Genomic DNA, 18,325 nt, shown 5'->3' with positions numbered 1-18,325 from the left:
GGGAGAAATGTGGGTGCTGCCCCTTTTTTTGTAGGGAAGAAAAAGGAAACTCAGTGTTTTGCTGGAGAATGTACTACAAAATAGGAACAACTAATACCCTGTCTATTGTTTATCCCACTGAGATTTTCTGCCTCTCTGGTTATAGTGATGGGTGATAAAAATTAATTAGAAGCTGGAATCTGATTTTAGGATGGGATGTCAGACACATATATCAAGTTGTTAGGTTAGCTGTAAAGCATAACCTAGGATTTATATATTTAGAAGTCATAATAAATCAGTCTGTTATGAAAATCAGATTACCCAGTGTTGCATGCTAATGGCTTATTGTCCTGGGGAACTGTGATCTCTCAAGCAACTGCCCGCTGGCTCTGCTTTTCTCTGACTTGCTGTCCCTCATGACCAACTGATGATTCCACTCTTCCTCCTTAGCAAAATGCCTACTTTAATAAATGCTTCTGGGCTATTATAATGAGATGTTTCCTCCTGGACTATAGCAGCGATCTCCTACAGCTCTCTTTGACTCATTATTCTCAACAATAACCAATCAGCCCATCAATCATGCAATTCACTAAACTAACAATTACTTCTAAGATATTTATTGAGTACCTGTTTTGTGCCAGGGTGTTCGCAAGGTGCTAGGAATCTAACAAAGATAGTGCTTGCTCTCACAGAGGACAGTGATGGAGGAGAGAGATAAGAAAACTTGTAGCACATTGTGAGATGGGTAAAATGGAGGATACAAAGAGTGCAGACTTAAAAAGCAAGGGCTTCTCTCATGAGTGGCACACATAGGGCAGCTTGATTGTTCTATGTGCAGAATCAACATAAAAAGATTTTGGAAGCATAATTGTTTGGAATCCAGGCAACTGGTGGTCATTGATCTTGGTGCCTGTGTTGGGGGCAAAGGGAGAGAAAGAATGAAGACTTCTGTGCTTCTATACCTGTGTTCACCCTGAGCCATTGACCCCCAGCCCCTGTCACTTCATATCTCACCTGTCCACACTCATACATTCTTCCAAGTACAATTTAGTGTCAGAGGGAGGCTTTCTTTGATTTACCCCAATTAATCCTGCCTTAAACTTGGTCTTTCTGAAGCATGGCTGTTTTCATTTATTCTAACATTAAACAAATGTTTATTGGTTCTGGACTGCATTTCAGATGTGTGACAGTGATCAACAGTCTAAAGTACTTGTCTTCATGGAATGTGGTCCATCCCAGGTTCTTCTACTAGACATTTGTATCTTTGTCATTCACACCTTGACTAAGCCATTTTGAAAGGCTATTATTTTTTCTACCTCCTCTTGGGGCTAATGAATTCTGGAAGCTTATTCTCTGTATCGGTGTCACACTGCGTGGCGGCTTTATGGGCGTGCCACCACGGGGCAGCACCACAGAGAGCGCAGCGCTCCCTGAAACCTGAGGGAAACCGGCTGGGGCCAGCTGAGGTGGGAGCAGGTCTCTGAAACCTGCAGAGCCCGCCCGGGGGGTTGTCATGGATGAAGGGGAATAAACACAAAACATTTCAAACATTTCTCTGTTTGCCGGGAGAAGAGACAGGGGCACTTCCCTCTTACTGGAGAAGGCCGTGGCACATCCCTCTAGTGGGGAAGGCCCCATCGCCCCTTGTTCCAAGGCTTTTATTGAAAATCTTACCAGTGGGGTGTGTAACAGGAATGCATACATTATCTCATTGCATCAGTATGGTAAGTTTCACAGTGAATATATGATGCTTTTAACAAGACAAGTGACAGGAGGACACTGATTTACATGGGTCCAAGAGGAGACTAGAATCAACAATAGAGACTATAGATAAGGGGAAAATAGACTTAAAGGCGCCTTAAAGATATAGGGTAAAAGGTGTAAATAAAGTAAATGTCTTAACGGTACAAGGTAAGGGGTATAAGTAAAGGTCCTTTGCAGCATGAGCTGACCAGAGATTTGAGGGAGGAACAGAGCATACTCTAAAGAATTTACTTTTAGGCCTGATTACCCCGGGACCTGCCAGATCTGATTTAGGGCTGTTTTTCCTCCGCACTGTTTCAAGCCTGAGCCAGGCAGAGGGGGGAGCCACCAAGGGTTAAGGAGACTGCTTCTTGGCTGCAATGAGGACTCTGGCAATGTCCAAGCCAAGCTGAGAGATGCAGAGGCCTTTTTGCCCCTTCTTCATGTCCCCCAATTTCTGGTCTGCTGCCAAAATCGGCCAATACCTATTTTAGGTCATATACCTCAGCACAAGATAACTTACCGGTCATTGGCTATTACCATCCATGGCACAGCAGAGAGGCAGGAGCATAGCCAGGTGGGGACAGACCAAGTCTCCTCAGGAGCCTGCTTTACCAAGGCCTCCTGATTATTTTCAGCCTTGGGGCCCTTGAGCCTGTCGATAGGGTTACAGCTCCTGAAACTAGGCTGGGCATTTCCCAACATATGGGAAAGTGCTTTGTAAATTAAACAGCATTTAAGGGCCCTCTATTCTGCTTCCATTGGCCTTGACATATCTCCATTGTAGGTGTTATTGGGTTGATGTGGCAGATAATCTGTGGACTGGGTGTAAAAAATTGGCAGTGTCTAAATATCAGATTTTGCACTTGTTAGCTGAATAATCTTAGGCAAGTTACTTAGTCTTTCTATAGCAGCTCACTTTTCTTCTCTGTAAAACGAAGATGATATTAGTACCTTGATCAGAGGACACTTATGAGGGATTAAATGAAAGTAATGTAAAGTACTCAGCATAATTCTTAGCACATAGTTAGCACACAATGACAGCCATTATTAACTAATTGTGTCATTGCTATCATATTTATAACAATTACTATTTTTATGAGAATGCCTCTGTGTTATATTAAAAACTTGGACAATAGGAAAACCATATCTTCAAATGTCTATATCCTTGGAGATGCCAGACACATGTAAGGCAGTTAACAAATACTCATATAATAAATAAATGAAAAAAGTATCATTTATTATCAAAATGTGTTAAAATATATATACAGTGCTTGGTACATAGTAAGAAATTAACATACACTTTTTCCTTCCTTGACTATTTGTTTAATTTTCCTCAGTTATATAGAAAAGATTTCCTTGGGTTCTTTACTATGAGATTTAGTGAAAAGAAAAACTATGTGTTCTACTCACTTCTTTTGGTTTTTTAGCTTGTTTCTATGCAGTGGTCTTTCTAACTTGACATCATTTCAGATTTGTTAGGTCCTAACTCTTAGTTCTCTTGGTTATTATAAAAAGATCTCCAAGTGAGATCCCCTGTGAGTGTGGATGCCATCAAATAATATTTTCTGAGTATGTGTGTGCACGTGCGTTTATTCCTTTCATTAAAAATAAACATCCCTTGCAGCACTCCTCCCGCCCTTTGCAGGAAGAGAGAGAGCTAATAAAACCAGGTGGGGAGTGAGGGTTCACTGCTGCAGATCAGACCGGAGGCTGATGCAGCAGTTTTCACCATGAATGTGCAGATGATTTCAGAGAGTGACAACAATCTTGTTTATGACTTAGTGTCTGACTTCCTTTCTGAAAGGGGGTTGGCCAGAGACTAAGATGTTTTTGGTGGGACATCAGGACGTGCTTGTTACTTGCTCAGTTTTTCTTACAGGAGGTGTGCTTGCTTCTCCATTCTTGGTTTGACAGCTTTTGTCTGAGTCTGGCTTTTCCAAATCTGGCGTTGCTTCCACAGAACTTCTAGCTTGATGCTTTTTACAAAGGGTCACTCATTTAAATGCCCTTGGAGGCCAACTGGGTAGATTCTGTTACTGTGTAAAGGAGGTTAGGTAAGAAATTCTGTACTTTTATAAAGAGTTGTATCCTCTTCATTCTCTTCATTTTTCTTGAAATGTTCAGTCCTCTTCACCCATTTTCCATTTGTGATGGAGACATACCAATGTGAAATATCTGTATTCGACCTTTACTGTAAGAAAACTAACACTCCATTTAAGAAAAGGGGAGGTAATTGACATTTGGCTTCCATGGCAGGGAGACTAGAGGGGCTAGTGCAGTCGAGGCAAAATGCTTTCCGCACTCCAAACAGAGCAGCCTCAACTCTGCCCCTGTGGTTTGGCTCTGGTGGAGTCAGAGCTTCCAGCCTTCTCTGTGAAATCTCTCAATTTAAAAATGTTGCAAAGAATTTAAAAATTTAAATCACTAAGTCAGCCATTACTCTATGGTCCAAATGAAACAGAACAATAGACCAATGTTCAACCTGTGCTGTAATAACAGTAGTGCAGAATTAGTATTTTCACTCTTCCATACTGTTCTGAACAAAAACAAGATTGTAGTTAGAGCTGTCTCCTTTCCAAAAATCACTTGAATGCCCTTTCAAAAAGAGAAGACTCTGTAGTGTACTCTTCTGAGTTTATGGCAAATCTCTGAAGGATTCTATAAGATAAATGAGTTAGTTGTTTTTCACTTAGTACTAAAGGCTTAAGGGGTTTTGTGTGTTCTTACTCTTGTTTTCCATTTGGCATGCACTACTTATGCTTTAAAAAAAATTAAACTGATGTGCAGTGAGAAAAAGTTACTGGAGCCTGAATGTTGGTTAATATCAATTACATTCTCATGTCTAATAACCCATGCCTGGGAAAAGCAACTTGTTTGTTATAAATACCCTGTGCCAAATCAAGAATAAGCAGCTGCTTTGTTTTAGTCAGTATTTACAGCACCACTCTAACTACTTTGACCCTCTTCAAGGAGGTAATGAAGAGCTGGGTGCCAGTGATGTTGATAAACTGTGGCAATTTCTGCATTGTGTCCTTTAGCTGCCTCTGCTTCAGCCTCCATTATTTAAATTGCTAGTCATTACAGTCATGCCATTAACTGGAAATGCAGCAAAATGACATGTAGGAACAGGGCCAGCAGGACACTGTTCGTCCTTCTATTGTACCACATTCTGGGGTGGGGAGCAATACTCATAAAGAGAAAACACACAAAGCAACCCCCAAAGGCATGAACACTCATGAGTTCTTTGTAATGCTGGTAGAATGTTGTGAGTTCACATTTGTAAGTAATTTTTGGACATTAGACCCAAATCACAGATAATGTTCCAGGCTTTAAACAACTTATATTTTATTTTTCACCAAAATAGAAAATATCTAAGTGTATTTCAGACTGCTTTATTCTAACCCACTGGGATTAGATACAGTAGGATATGGGAAAAGGAGGTTGTTCAATCTGTGATGCGGAACTGAACTGAGTAATTTCCTGGTCACTTGACTCTAAATAATGTCATGTTTAGAAAAGTGCATATTTTTCTTACTATAGAGCATCATAAGCCAAGTAACCTGTCAGTCTTCATTACGTGATTAAGACAACAGTTATTCTAGCACATGACTATTCAATTAACAAATGCTTTCCTTTGGTCTAATACAGCAACTTTCAACTGGTGTCCTATGGCACACCCAAGAATTTTTAAAACATGCAATACCTGACTATTTAGTCAAGGGCACTGATGTCTTTTCCCTTAGATTGTTAAATAAAAAAATGACAGCAGCCAACACAACAATAGATAGGTATCTGGTGTGAATGAATCAAAATTACACCTATTTTTTTTGGTGTGCAACAGAATTTTAGTAATTAGTTTATATGTACCATGAGATGAAAAAGTTGAAAATTACTGATCTCCTAGAACATACTCAATCCATCCCGATCTATCTAGGGAACTGCTTTTGGCCACTTTTTCAAGACCTCAGGGAGGAAGGGATTAGAGGTCTCTTATTTTCAGGGCTTTTTGAGAAGACCTATAATTCCTTTTAGCAGGATATAATCTGTTGCAGCACAAATCTTTCCTTGGAAAACTTTGTCCATCATTTATTAGCACCTTTATGTTAAAATTGAAAAATTGAGCCTGTGTGCATATTTTGGGAGGGAAGGAAAGGTCTGTTTACCCCTTTTATTCTTGTCACCTTTTCTGTAAACTATTTGTACAAATTATAAGCAAATTCATGTTATATATTGGAGGTCTGTCCAGAATGTATCCAGCCATGTACTGTAAAATATAGAGACATTTATTGAAGAAAATACAAGATACAAGAAAAATTGTACATAGGACAGTGACTCCTCAGTCCCCTTCAAGGAGGCACCTTGAACCTCATGCAGTTCTCCCAATTGCCATAAGCTGTCCTATCATATTTTCTTGAATCTCATCGACAGTCCAAAATCTCTTCAAGGGGAGGGGAGGGGGGGAGGGGAAGGGAAAGGAAAAAAAAAAAAAAAAAAAAAAAAAAAGGGGGGGGGGGGGGGGGGGGGGGGGGGGGGGGGGGGGGGGGGGGGGGGGGGGGGGGGGGGAAAAGAAAAAAAAAAAAAAAAAAAAAAAAAAAAAAAAAAAAAAAAAAAAGGGAGAGGGGGGGGAGGAATGTGGGGGGGGGGGTGGGGTGGGGATGGGAAAAAAAAAAAAAAAAAAAAAAAAAGGTGGGGGAGTAGGGAGCGGGAAGCAAATAAAAAAAGAAGGGGGGGGGGGGGGGGGAGGGGGGGAAAAAAAGGGTTAAAAAAAAAAAGGTGATTTTAGTCTTGGAAAAAGCCAGAAGTTACGGGGTGCCAAATCTGGGCTGTAAGGGGACTGAGTCATCTGGGTGATTTGATGTTTGGCCAAAAAACTCTGCACGAGATGTAATGCATGAGCGGGCACATTGTTGTGATGAAGCTGCCAATCACCACTTGCCCATAGCCGAGGCCTTCTTAATCATCTAAATAGTTTCCATGGAGGAAGAATGTTTAAGCTTAACACAAAATTTGATGTAGATTTGTTGCTCTACTTAGTCATTTTGAATGTGATGGCCACACAGTACACATGCTCACTCAATGGCATCTATTGCCCCCACTGACTAGTACAATGAAGTCTTCATTGTTCACGCATGTGCATTCCAGTCTACACTTCTTGGCTATCAGGTTAATCAAGATTGTGCAAACCATTCTCATTGTAGTAACAATGATTGGACTTTTTCTGGACAGACTTCATATATTTGGAGGATGAAAAAAGAAAGGAACACTTATATTTGTTGAACTCATCTCTTTGTCCTGGCCTGGACAGTGTTTTTTCCCCTGTATCACTTATGATTCTTTCAGATGAATGAATTAGAAATCCCAGTTCAACTGACTTAAAAATATTAAAATGTAGATAAAAAATAAGGCTTTTCAAGAATTCAGCAACATTATTGAGAGCTGGGATTCTTTTCATCTTCTGTTTCTGCCCTCTTCCAGGTATTACATGGCTGTGCAAGCTTGAATCCTTTTGGTCCAGATTGGCTAAGGTGTTTCTGGACATCCTGGCATAGCATCTGAAGGCCAGAAATAGAGAAAAATACTTGCCCTTTCTCTTGTCCTTTGTTTCTTTAAGAATAAGGAAAACTTTCTCAGAAGTCCTGCAACAATATTCTCTCCTAGTCAATTTGCCATAATTTCAAACCATACCCTAAAACAGTCCTTTTTAAGGAGAATGAAGTTACCATGCTTGTCCTGGTCCAGTCACGCCTAGGGTTGAAGAGGGCCCAGCCTCTTCCCTGGGTTTGGGGTATGGGCTACCGATAAGTAAACAAAATCAGAGTCAGGACCAATTAAAAGGAAGAGGAGGGACAAATGACATTTGTATAGACACTCAGCACTTCTCCAGCGGTACAGAACACCCAAAGAGGTGAATTATGGTTGACCAAAGTCAGACAGCTCTAAAGTAGAAAACTGGAATTTGAATCTAAATAATTATGGCTCCAAAGCTGTGGATCCTGGAAGAGACCAAACAAGGAGGAAATATCTAACAACAGAGTGCTTGCCTCATTGGAATACTACAGTGAGAATGGCAATGAGTTTCTTTAGCCCTAAAATTTGTAATAATAATTTTGGAATATAAAAATAACATGAGGATTGGGGTAATTTGGAAAACATAGAAGAAAATAAGCATCCTCCAGAATTCCACTGTCTAGCCAATACCAGTATTAACATTTTGGGGTATTTCATCTTTGTCTTTCTACACACCTGTGTGCACACATACACACACAAATGCAAATACACACCACTTATACATTCAAAAATATTTATTGATCACTTTTTGTGTAGAATAATGTGCAAATATATAAACATAAATGCAAATATACATTATAAATACATTGAATATAGGGTGCATAGCCTTACATCTTTCTGTTCCACTTTATAGCATGTAGATTTTTGTGCATTTTCTTCTAAACCATAATTCTTCAGGAACATCATTTTTAATAACTACATAATGATCCATTTTGTAGAGACAAATGTATTTAGCAAGCCCCTTATCTGTAGACCTGTACATTTCTCTCAGTTTTTCTCTATAGAAAGTAACACTGTAAATAAACATCTGTATATGATATGTCTTTGGGAACATCTTTTACTTCCTCAGGATACAGTCCTTGAAATAGTGAATCAGGAAATGAACATTTTAAAGCTGTGAATTTTTCATGCATATTGCCAAGTTGCAATTCAGAAATGTACACTTTACATTCCCAAAAACAATCTGTGAGAGTGTCTGACTCTCTCCTGATGGCTCTTGTCTTGGAGTTTTGTTTTTCTTTTCTTTTTCATTTTTTACTTTGGAGTAGTTTTGGAAGTTCTTTATAAAGGCCTTACATTCCACAGATAAATTATTGCTGTTACCCATTTGTCATTTTCTCGGGATTTTTGAGGGTTCATTATGCTACTTGTTTTAATTGCACAAGGCCAAAATAGACCCCCATATATTATTAGGTATTGAGGGAGAAAAAAACCCAGAGCAATGTGTACAAAGTGATATTTGATACTGTATTTCTAACAAAATTGAAATAAAAACCTACATAAGTGCTAGTGCATTGTTAAACTGTTCAGATAAATGATTTGGTTCATAAATAAATAATTTTAACTTTTATGATAATGGAGAAGAGGAAAGGTGGTATGAGACTTACTGAATAGACCAATAATTCATTCTCCTGAAGCCAAGATAAACAGCACTATGAATTAAATGACAGAACATTGGATGACGGGTTACATTATCTTAGGACCGGGCAGTTCTTGAGAGTGTATGTATCCATAATACATAACATTGGTGCTACTTACCCTGAGTGGCCCAAGGGAGATTCTCTAAAAAGATGTCCTGGAAAGGGGCAATTGGCAATTGCTAGGCAGCACCATGTTTTCAGCAAAGAACAGGAGCAGAGGACAGGAGATTCTTGTGTACCATTCCTTCTCCCATCACCAAAATGGAGCTGGAGAGATTGCATTGGAATCTAATAGGTTGGGAAGAAAGGGATGAATTAGAGGCAGCTGAGATCTGCAAATTTCCCAACAAGTCTTTCCATTTCAGTAGAGGTCTTAGTAATTTTCACTGGCATACCAAGTGTTTTCAGTGACCTACACAAACCTGGAGGAAGAGACACAGTATTTTGCATGTCTACCTCTTCTCTGAACTTCCTGCTCTGGGGTCCACCCTCTGTCCTTCACCTAATTACTTCATGCTTTGACATATTTATGCCTACCTATTTATGCTGAAATTCATGAATTCTTTCATCCATTTATTCACTCACACATTTGATAATCATCAGTTAAGGTCTGTATGCTGAGTGCCATGCCAATCAAAGTGCTAGTTCCCCATCTTACTTATCTAATCCCCTTATATGTTTATAGTAGCATGCATGTATGTTTCATTGAAGCTTGATTCTTTCAGGATACACATTTTGAGGAAGGCTTTGTTCATACTTTAATACTTATCACATTAGACTTCTGGTCAAGATGGAGGTGTAGGGTGAAGTGTTTCTACCACTGAAAGAATTACAACTAGATCTCAAAACAAATAATACCCAGAACCATCAGAAAATAGAGCTGTATGGAAGTATGACAGCCAAGGGTTTAAAGAAGCCACATTCATCCAGACAGATAGGAGGGGGTGGAGTTGCAGAGATGGGTGGAAAGGAGCAGAGATGCGGTGTGGTATGGAGAGGTGGTAATGGCTGTGGAATGGATGGTCCTATATTCACAAATGGTAGATAAAAATCAGAAGAGATACCTTGGGATCCCAGCCCCAGGCCACCAAACAGCTCACATTTCCAGTGCTGGGAAGATAAACTCCTTTAACTTCTTGCTGTAAAAAGCAGTAGGAGTTGGGGTGCAGAAGAAACTGATGGATTTTCAGGAGACTACATTTAAAGGGCCTGCAAAGACTTAGAATGTAGGCAAATCCACCCAGTCTGGGAATCAGCACTAGGACAACAGCTGGAAGGATGCCAACCACATATGGAAAGTAGGTCAAATGACTGGAAATAGGGTGAGGGCAGGGCAAACCTCCAGAAGCCAGGCAGAGGCATTGTCTCCTCTCTGAGCCCTCCCGTCACACAGAGCCACATAGTGGTGAAGCGGGTAGCCCTTCCCTGGAGATTATCTAACTCTCTGCCCCACACAATTTACAAGTGCCTTTACTGTAATAGGCCACACTAGTAAGACAGGGAGTCAAAGCAGCTCTACCTAATACACAGAAACAAACACAGGGAGGCTGCCAAATTGACGAGGCAAAGAAATATGGCCCAAATCAAAGAATAGAACAAAACTCCAGAAAAAGAACTAAATGAAAAAGAGATAACCAACCAACTCATCAGATGCAAAGTTCAAAACAATGGTGATCAGGATGCTCAAAGAACTCATTGACTGTGGCATCAATATAAAGAAGATTTGAAGATTACACTAAGTGAAGTAATGAAAAATCTACAGGGGATGAAGCTGGATTCAAATCAATGATTTGGAACACAGGAGGAAATAAACATTCTACCAGAACAGCAAGAAGAAAAAAGAATTAAAATAATAAAAAAGATAGTGTAAGGATCCTCAGGGACATCTCCAAATAGACCAACATCCGAATCATAGGGGTGCCAGAAGGGGAAGAGGAAGAGCAAGAAATTGGAAACTTATTTGAAAAAATAGTGAAAGAAAACTTCCCTAATTTAGTAAAGGAAATAGATATACAAGTCAAGGAAGCACAGAGAATCCCAAACAAGTTGGACCCAAAGAGAACCACACTAAGACACGTCATAATTAAAAAGCCATAGGTTAGAGATAAAGAGAGAATCTTAAAAGCAACAACAGAAAAGCAGAGAGTTACCTATGATGGAGTTCCCATAAGACATAGGTGATTTTTCAAAAGAAACTTTTCAGGCAATAATGACTGGCAAGAAGTATTCAAAGTGATGAAAAGCAAGGATTTTCAACTTAGACTATTCTATTCAGCAAAGCTATCATTTAGAATAGGAGGGCAGATAAAGTGCTTCCCAGTCAAGGTAAAGCTAAAGGAGTTCATCATCACCAAGCCAGTATTGCATGTTAAGTGGAACTATATAAGAAAAAAAAGATCAAAACTATGAACATTAAGATGACAGTAAATTCACAACTATTAACTGAATCTAAAAAACAAACTAAGCAAACAATCAGAATAGGAACAGAACCATGGACATGGAGATCATTTGGAGGGTTGTCAGCTGGGAGAGGGAAGGGGGAGAATGAGGGAAAAGGTGCAAGGATTAAGAACCATAATTGGTAGACACAAAATAGACAGGGGGATGTTAAGAATAGTGTAGGGAATGGAGAAGCCAAAGGACTTATATGCATGACCTATGGGCATGATGTAAGGGGGAATCATGGAAGGAATGGGGGTACTGGGTGGAGGGAGTAATGGGGGAAAAATTGAGACTGCTATGATAGCATAATCAAGAAAATATATTAAAAATATCAAATTACTTACTGAACATCTACCATCTGTGGAATATTGAGCTAAATTTTGGGGATACCATAAGATTAAAGTCATCTGAACTGGATATGATGGTAGAAAGGATAGTATTGTTGAGTGGGAACTGTTTTGTACTACCTGCTACACTCCAGGCTATCTCTCTTAATTCTCATAATCACACTTGTAATTTGGTTGGGCAAGAATTAAAATACATAGAACAATACCTGGTTTTCTCACTGTGGTTAGCAACTGCACAGTCTAAAGGAGCTGGGAGAACAGGGTCATCAGCTTAGTAGTGGTCCTTAATCTTGGCTGCCCATTAGGATCACCTGGGGAGTGTGCAGAACAGCCACTGTGTCTATGCCATACCCCAGACCAATTATATCAGAATCTCTGGGGTGTGTGACCTATGCATGTGTTTTTTAAACTTTCTGAAATGACTCTAGTATGCAACCTTTTGGAGTATTTTTTGCAGCCAGAGTTGAAAAGCACCAACATAGAATGTGAAGGTACATTCAGTTATTACCTTTCACCCCAAAGCAACCTTTACTACTTTTTCAAGGACCTCAATTCCATGATATGTGCCGTAAAAAAACTGGTCCATGGCCAGGTAGTTTTGAGAAACTCTGTCCTCCTTGGAGGATCACAGCATCCATTGGTGTTTTAAAGGCCATGAGCAGTCCTGCCATAAAACATCTGTTAAATTTAGTGGAATTCTCTGTTTCTGTACCCCTTCCCCACACCCAGGAGTGGCTTGCTTGCATTCTCTCTCTTTCTCTTAATTAAGAATTTCACTGAATATAGTCAGAAAAATGGCTAGATTATTCAAGAGCTGATTATCTAATCCTGGGGTGATTTTAGTTCCTTGTTTTTCTCTTATTGGGTCTCCCTTTGCACCCCTTTTTTCATTACTTTTGGAGCAGACATGGGACGCAGTGAAGAGCTAAAACTGCAGTCAATCCATTTGTTAACAAGCTTTTAGCATCAGTTTTAAACAATGTAAAGTAAAGCTACTGCTGTGGAAGAGACTGGTAGTTCTCCCTTTGCTATAGTGATGGTTCTCAAAGTGAGGAGGGCCCAGAATTGGCAGCAACAGAATGAACTGGTGTCGTGAGCAGAATTACAGCTTCCTCCAAAGATGCCTACATGCTAATGTCCAAAAAGGGTGAGTGTGTTATCTTATATGTCAAAAGGGAATTTGCATATGTAATTTATAGGTTATGGGCTGAGATGTGGAGTCATTCTGGATGATCTGGGTGGGCCCAATGTAATTATGTGAGCTCTTAAAAATCAAAGAAGCTTTTCATACTGCAATCAGAGAGTTGATGGCACAAGAAGCAGAAAAGATTTGAAGCATTAAAAGAACAGAAAACGTCATTATTGACTTGAGGAGGGAGGGAGAGATCCACATGCTGAGCAATATGGGTGGCCTCCAGAAGTTGAGAACGGCTGTCAGCTCACAGCCAATAAGGAAACAGGGACCTCAGCATTAACTTCTGTCAGCAGCCTGAATGAGCAATGAAACAGCCTAACTTGGAGCCTCCAGAAAGGAATACAGCCTGCTTACACCTGGATTTTAGCCTGGTGAGACATGTGTCAGCCTTCTGACCTACAGAACAGTAACATAGTGAATTTGTGTTGTTTTAAGCCCTAACTTTGTGATAATGTGTTCTGACTGTAACAGAAAGCTAATACACCTGAAAACTTGTTGAAATGCAAGTTTTCAGTCCTTACTCTAGACCTACTGAATCAGAAACTGGAGGGGTGGGTTGGTGAGGTGTTTGCAGTTGAGTTGAACGAGGTCTCCATGTGGTTCTGATATGCTAAAGTTTGAGAACCACTGGAAGACAGTAACAGCATTCCCAAATATTAAGTAGACACATGGCTGCCAAGAACAAAGATTGTGTTTCCTACTTTCACTGTAGGTGGGTATGGCTGTGTTACTAAGTTCTCACCAAACAGGTTGTGCAGTAAAGGGTTAGCTAATTCAGCAGGCTTGGGGTGTTAAAACTCTTCATACTACAAAGAAAAGACTAGCTTTGACTGATCCTGGGAGATAGCCCTGAGACCTTGAAATACCCTATGGGATTGGAGTGACTTTGTATACCTGAGAACATGGGCCATGCCAAAAAGTTTATGTTAACCATGGGATTTATGGTGAATGCCTGGCTGTGGGCCAGGCTCTATCAGTTTGACCTCTGGAGGACCTGGAGCTGATGGATAATTGCCCCAGTCTTTGTCAGTTAGATGCACAGTTGTGAGATGCACTCTGCACAATTCCTCATTTGGTCCGCAGAAGCCTGAGGTATAATTTCAGTTGCCTATAGATATACCAGCTTGATACATGCTTTATTGCTGTTCTGCTTCCTGTTCAGTTCATACTTCTCCATTCCTCTTAATCCCGTTTCCTAGGATCACCTTGCAAATAAGCTGTCTGAACCTTTGCCCTTAGTCCTTGTCTGAGGTTCTGCTTTTAGGAGAATCCAAACTAGGGGGGTCCTTAAAGAGACATAGTATGAAAATTCTCTCTTGCTGCTGACTAGGATGGAGATATAGTGGATTATCTATAGCTTTTGACTATTTTAAGGAAGGAGGTCCTCTGGTACTGGAGAAATCGTTAGTTAGAAAGCATCTGAATCTGCCCTGGATTACTTACCTTCAAACTTGTTAAATGAGAGAATAAAAGCTTGTGTGTTTAAGCCACTGTTAATTTTGAGGGTAGGGTGTTAAGGGGGTTTCTCACATGCAACTTAATTCTGACTAGCATAGTAACCAATGGCTAAATGGAGATTTTGGTTTGTCATCCAGTTGAAATTAATTTGTTCCTGGCCTTCATCACCACAATGATTAAGGGTTGGTTTCATGAGAAACATGCACATTATTTTGGAAATGAGTATTCATTAACCCAGGAGTAAAGCAACTTGGGTTCTGTGTTGACATCTAAGGAGCTGTGCATCTTTCATTCTTTTGGATTGGACTGACTGATCTCAGGGTCTCTCCTTATTTTTGTAGACCATGATTCTATGAATTTAAGGTATTTAAAAATTCACTTGCAAAAACAAAACATTCAGATTGTTATGAAATGTAAATGCAGGATATCATATGTATTTGCATTTTGAAATTTCCTTACTAATAGAATAATAAGTCCACCGTAGCTTGTGTGCGCATGCGTTTTTAAAAAATGACTCAGAAACTCCTTGAAGCATTATTAAAGTTTATCATGTCACTCACTGTGAAGATGCAAACTTTCCTTGAATGTTGGAAGATGTTTACAAAACTGTTCATCTGACAGTGATTCTTCAGGCTGATAAGAACCTTCACATGTTCTTTTCCTTTGCCAGGATGGTGCTCAATCAGTCTATATAATGAGACAGGTCAAAGGATAGGGAATTATGTCCCAGGACAGTCTTCACTCTGTCATTTGGCTTTGCATGCAGAAACCACAATTTATGATGTGATCAAAAATGATATAAGTTGGCAGTATAATGAGCTTGGGAATGGTGGATAGCAGATATGTACACCATGACCTTTGCTGGATGGAAAGTGTCAGACTTGGGCACATGCATATCAGTTATAGAGAAAGGCCCTCCTTTAGGGAGTCAAGGGTTGTGAATTTTGTTTCTAGGCAGCATTTACACAGTTGCCTGGCAACCATGAGAACAGTGAAGTCCTTGCTATATAATGCTGTAAAGTATTTCATTCATCTCAGAAAGCTAACAGTATAATTTAAATTTTTGAAACAGAGTGTGGGTGTTCTCAAGTGGCAGAGCCTTATCTCACATCTAGCCACAGACTGTAACTACATAAACCTGATGTTCCTGATGGTTTTCAGCAGTAGAAATATTGTAAACAAAGGGCTAGAACTCTGAGATGAGAGACGTTCTTCATTAGAATGTATTCTGTACCAAGTAACAGAAAACCCAACTCACAGTGTCCTAAAATACAAGAATATTTACTATTCTCTGAACAAGAAGCCTGTTCAACAAGGACCCAAGCCCCTTCTGCTTCCATTACACCATCAGTGCTATGTAGGATTGTTGTCTCAGGCTCTCAAGAAGCCAGAGCTTTCAATACCACCGTGTTTCAGAATAGTATCCAACATGGGATAGAAGGAAGGGGGCAGAAAGGGCCTTGTCTTTTTAAATTTTTTTAGGGAAGAAAATATTTTCTTAGCATCTTTTTGTTTCTGTTTTGTGAGAATTGGGTCACATCTGTATCCCCTCCAAGACTAGTTACTGGCAAAAGATAATTTAGCTACCTTCACTGGCTTAGTCCAATCATAATTCAGCCTCTTGTGCTGAGGACAGGCTTTGTCTTCCTTGAGCACATTGCCATGTTCCAAATTCTTGAGAAAGACTAGGGTATGTTAGCAAGGACAAAGGAAAAATGGATGCTAGGAAAGTATCTTACAGTGCTGCTAAAACTCCTTCCATGTTATTGTTTATATGTGTAAGGCAAATGCTTCAAACTTAACCTTAAAATATTTTTAAAATTAGAATTTAGAAATAGGAACATTTTGCATTAAAAATTCTATTTTTCACTTCTCGTGAGAAAAATTCTTTGATCTGGAATCACAGTTGCCCTCTTCAAATGGGGTATGAGCACCCCACTCTTCACCATTCCCTTTGTCATACACTTGACCTTCTTTACTCATGAGTGTTACTTTCCTGGCTTCCATACACATTTGTGCCTGTGAGCCTAGACTAGATGCTTTTTTAGTTACATGAACACATTTTGAAGCAAGAGACTATAATCAGACTGGTCCATTATGCTCAAATACACTAACTGCCACCAGTCTCTTTCAGCCTTCCTGTGTTTGCAATTCTTTTGCTCTTCTGGTGTGTTTATTTTATGGCTGTGGAATGGAGTCTAGTGTAATGACCAGGAGCATGGCTCTTGACATAGTACAGAAATGGTTTGAGCCATGGCAATATCACCTATTAACTTGTGACCACATATTCACATCTGTAAAATAGAATAATAATGGTACTTACCTCATGTGGTTGATTAGGGAATTAGCCCAGTGCTTGGTTCACATCATGCTAATCTTGAAGATGATGATGATGAAGATAATGTCTCCATTAGTTTGTGTTTATTATTATCAGTTAGTTCTTTGAGGTGCCATTTTGGAATGCAAAACACAGCCTCATCAGTTAGTGTTGCTGAAGAATGGCAACTACCTATCCTGTGGAGCTAGAAGATAGTCCTTTGTGCTTGAGGGGCAGTAACCACCTGGAGTAATATTTTCTACTCATTTTAAGATAGACTCAGATCCACCTAATTCATGCCTTTAGGTAATCTACACAGCTCCCAGAAACTCAGGTCTGCACACAGGATTTGTTCATTTCTCTTCAGACTGGGGCACATTCTCCATTCATACTGCCAAGAAATAGTGGATATTTTAGTTTATGCCTGGGGACTTAGAGATAATTCTGGATACCTCTAATAACCTTGGAGAGTCATTTTCCCCTACCTATATATATATATACATATATTTTCCCCCTACCAATATATATTCATTATATCATTTATGATGTGATCAAAAATGATATAAGTTGGCAGTATAATGAGCTTGGGAATGGTGGATAGCAGATATGTACACCATGACCTTTGCTGGATGGAAAGTGTCAGACTTGGGCACATGCATATCAGTTATAGAGAAAGGCCCTCCTTCAGGGAGTCAAGGGTTGTGAATTTTGTTTCTAGGCAGCATTTACACAGTTGCCTGTGTAAATATATATACACACATATACATATATATATTTTATGTTATTGTTTGATTTTGGTCTGTAATTCATCAGATTCATCCATCTGTTACTCAATCTGGAAAGACTCGGGGTTGCCATATAAGTGAGGTCAGCTGAAAAGAGTTATTTGGGAGAGGCAGACAGGATATTTTGAGATCAGGTATTTGCTTTATTTTATTCTCAGAACTGGTTGTGCAGATCCTAGTAAGTTAGGAATCCCAAAAGGAAACTTAGGAATATCATTATAACCTCATTTTCATATTAAATTAAAAATTAGTTGGTAGGTATACTAACCATAATGGGCAAAAATTTGGGGGATATAAGCACATGGACTCTGCTGTGAGTGTAAATAAATAGAGCAAACTTTGGGCCAGGCAGTTTGGAACTATTAACAATTCTCCGAAATGTTTTGACCTAGAAATTCTTCCAGATTTCTAACAACACACTCTGTAGATATACTTGATCAACTTTACAAAGAATTTCATTGCATTATTATAGTAGTAGTAATTGAAAGTAAATTATACTAACCTGACAGGGGAGATACCATGATCATGAATGTGATTTTTCCCAGGATAAAATCACCCTTGCACTCCAATTGCCTCAACTGTGGGAGACTTGACTGCATAATTTGTGGTAGTGGGGGACTGCATTCTTGCTGTCCCTTAAAAAAAGAAAGTAAATTAAATACTCATCAAGGAGGATTTATTCAGAATTATGTATCTATACATTGAAATTACACTGCAGCCTTTAAAAAACATGGAGGAGACCTCTATGAACTGACAGGAAAAACATTAAGCAAGACAGTATGTATTATATGAACATATGTAAAAATGTATGTCTGTATTAAAAAACAAAAATACATGCCAAATTGTTA

At 39.4% G+C, this 18,325-nt stretch overlaps 1 protein-coding gene, 1 non-coding gene and 1 pseudogene across 2 annotated transcripts in view; all 3 read left to right on the top strand.

The window, feature by feature from the left end:
• FHIT (fragile histidine triad diadenosine triphosphatase) overlaps positions 1 to 18,325 on the top strand; it is a 1,408,108-nt gene that overhangs the window by 145,610 nt on the left and 1,244,173 nt on the right. The gene's annotated exons all lie outside the window — the stretch shown is intronic.
• On the top strand, positions 760 to 893 carry LOC129061126 (U11 spliceosomal RNA). The gene has a single exon (XR_008528090.1). It is a non-coding gene; the product is annotated as a U11 spliceosomal RNA (small nuclear RNA).
• On the top strand, positions 17,972 to 18,116 carry LOC129061144 (uncharacterized; annotated as a pseudogene).

The sequence above is a fragment of the Pteronotus mesoamericanus genome, unplaced genomic scaffold, assembly GCF_021234165.1.
Source record: "Pteronotus mesoamericanus isolate MK-2021 breed Mesoamerican mustached bat unplaced genomic scaffold, CSHL_Meso_final scaffold_54, whole genome shotgun sequence".
Lineage (NCBI taxonomy): Eukaryota > Metazoa > Chordata > Mammalia > Chiroptera > Mormoopidae > Pteronotus > Pteronotus mesoamericanus.
Note: the sequence above shows the minus strand (reverse complement) of the source record. Positions and strands in the feature narration are given on the sequence as shown.